The following is a 2,994-nucleotide window of genomic DNA, read 5'->3' on the forward strand; positions in this document are numbered from 1 at the left end:
CGAATAAAATCTAAAAAGTGTGGCATGCATTGGAAGTCATCCCCCATTAGTCAATACATTTAGAACCACCTTTTGCTGCAGTTTCAGCTGCAGGTGTTCAGGAACCAGATACAAACATTTTGACTCATTTGTCATTCATCAGTCTGGATGTAAGTCGTCTACAAACATTGATATTCCAGTCTTGCCACATACTTTGACTGGGCCATTCTAGTACATTATTATTTTGATCTGAACTATTTCTTTGTAATTCTGTCTGCATGTTTGGGGTTAAAATCTTATCATTCTCATTACCAAATCTTGAAGCTACTCTCTTTTTATGGAGATGTAACCTTTGAATCTGAGGGTATTTTATTAGTATTTTATTGCCATTTTTATCATCACCAAATCAAATTTTATTTCTTACTTTATCCTATACCAATATGTGAGGATTCTGTAAATAAACTTAGAATTGAGTCCTGAAAAGTAGTGTTTACGTTCTACAAGCGTGATCTTTAAATAATGAAAAATAATCTCTGACTTTTTAAATATAAAAACCTGTAAATTATAGAGAAGTAACCTCCGAGTTCTGAAAAAGTACATTTTCAGTTCTGGAAAAGAAAGAAACAGATTCTCAAAATTTAACCTTTAAGCTCAGAAAAGATCATCTCTAAGTCATGGAAAATTAATCTCTAATTCCAGGCTGTAGTATTTAATGCTACCATTGTTTCTAATGTAAAGCCAGCAGTTGTTTTTTTTTTTTTTTCAGATACCAACAGACTCCAATTTTTACTAAAATAGTTTCAGAGAACATCACTTTTAGTATAGAGTGGTGATACCTCCCTGCCTGTATTGGTTTTCATTGTGACTCGTCGATTTAAATTAGGATTTGTGTCTGAGCCACTAAAAGATACAATAGATAAGATTGATTAAGAATCAACATATGTTCAAGAACACAAGGTCATTAAGGTACATCTGTTTTCTTCTGATGAGAGAATATTTAAAGCTCATCAGATGTTTGCTTACAGAAGATACTTGGACCCACACGAACAAGTGGATCAGTATTCCACAAGCGTCGAGGTTCAATAAACATCTATAATAGGAATTGTGCTGGAGAGAAACATTTTCAGCATTCTCGGTCCTGATAAGAGGAGAGTAAGTGGTTCTGTTTCTATCTCTGCAGTGTTGATACAATATACAGGGAGCAACACAGACATGCTTATATTGTCTTTGCAGCGAGAAGGTCAAGAGGGTCAATAATTGTGGCGTTGAGAGCGTCTGGCCGGAGCCTGAGGCCTTCTCCCACCATATCACAACAACACAGTGGTCAATACGCTCCAAAACGAGCCCTCATGCAGAACACTGCACAAATCAATATTCTTAAAAAGGTTACACGTCAAACTATTAAATACGCAATTGATTCAAATGCAATATGTAGTGCCTGGTTAGAGGACTGTCGATGTATTTTCTTTATTTTGACTTGTTTGTGTCTCATTACCAATGACACTCATTAAGACATATGCACGCACGGGTAATTTATTTCTGTCGAAGTCTCAGTTTAAGTGGCAAGACTTGACAGATAAATGGTTATGGTTTGACATAGTTTTCCCGGTAATAACACAGAAAACAACAAATAGCAGAAATGCATCTCAGAGAGAGAGAAAAAAAGTTGAATGTCTCCCCCCTCCCTAAAGCATTCACCATTTTTCACACAGCTGTCAACATTTGGAGAGGAAACTCTTCTAGCTGAAATAACATCTTGCACCACATGCACCTATCTGAAAGCCTAACATTTCTCTCTTTATTAGATGCCGCCTGAATGTTAAGCAACTGCGGCTAGATCCCTGGGTTCAAAGCAGACCTGTCAAAGCTTGTTAAAGCAGGATACTTGAAATTATAAGCGCAAACAAACAAAGAATAAAACAAGAAAATTTGAGCAAGGAGGAACATTTGAAGCGGGCCAGGTGTATGTCTGATAAAGGAGCGTCAGTATAGATGGTGTCAGAGATCGGCAGTGTGATACTGAGTATCCAGGTAACAGTACAGCCTGCATAGCAAAGAAAAAAAAAAGATGAGAAGAGTTAGGAGTAAATGTTGAGAGCTAACACTGAAACAATGCCAGTCACATTTATTGTAATTTTTCATGAGCATGTGCATAGTAAAACTCAATTTGCTGCAGAAGCACAATATCGCACTGCAATATTCGAAATGTATTCAGTCTGGATGAAGACCTTATTTTCAAAAACATTTAACAAAATCTGCTATTAGTAGTTGGGGGCAGCTCTTAGTCTTCTTTTGCAGCATTTCACAATGCTTGACGAGAGAAGGAATTGTTTCTTTTTTTGAACAGTCTCTGAAGATTCTCCAGTTTCCTTCTCTTCAACTCTTTTAAAAGATGTAGTTTTCTTCAGCAGGTTTTGTGTCTGTGTCCATTTTTCTGTTAATTTCATTTTCACCACATGGTTTGGATCGTTGTCCTCCTAAAAGACCCACTGACGGCCTGTAATCAGTTTGCTGGTAAAGTCCACCAGATTTTAAAAAAAATATCCTGGCATTTAAAAAAACTTTATGATGCTTCCCACTTGGACCAGGTTTCCTGAGCCTTTGGAAGAGAAACAGGCAGCATCACAGGACTTCTGCTGTATCTAACACTGCACATTCAGTGTTTAATTTTTGATGAACAAAAAAATAACATTCATAATTACATCTTTTTGTTAATCTTTTGTTGAACAGTAAATTTAATCCGGATACACAATGAGTCACTCTTAATAGTCAGGAAAATACTGATGCTAATTATTTATTAGAGATCAGATTGTTCCATTATGTTCCTAGAATCTCTGAAACTAGAATGAGAGGCAGATCTATTAGTTATCTGACTCATCTCCTGCTGAACCACCTCAGTTTTTCAAGAGGCAAACACCCTGTCTGCTTTTAGGACTAGGTTCTGTTCTCTTTAGCGGTTAAAACTTCTTTAAGTTGGGCTACTGCTGACAACAACTTGTCATGGTATATTTGTCA

This window comes from Poecilia formosa, unplaced genomic scaffold (genome assembly GCF_000485575.1).
Source record: "Poecilia formosa unplaced genomic scaffold, Poecilia_formosa-5.1.2 Scaffold15, whole genome shotgun sequence".
NCBI lineage: Eukaryota > Metazoa > Chordata > Actinopteri > Cyprinodontiformes > Poeciliidae > Poecilia > Poecilia formosa.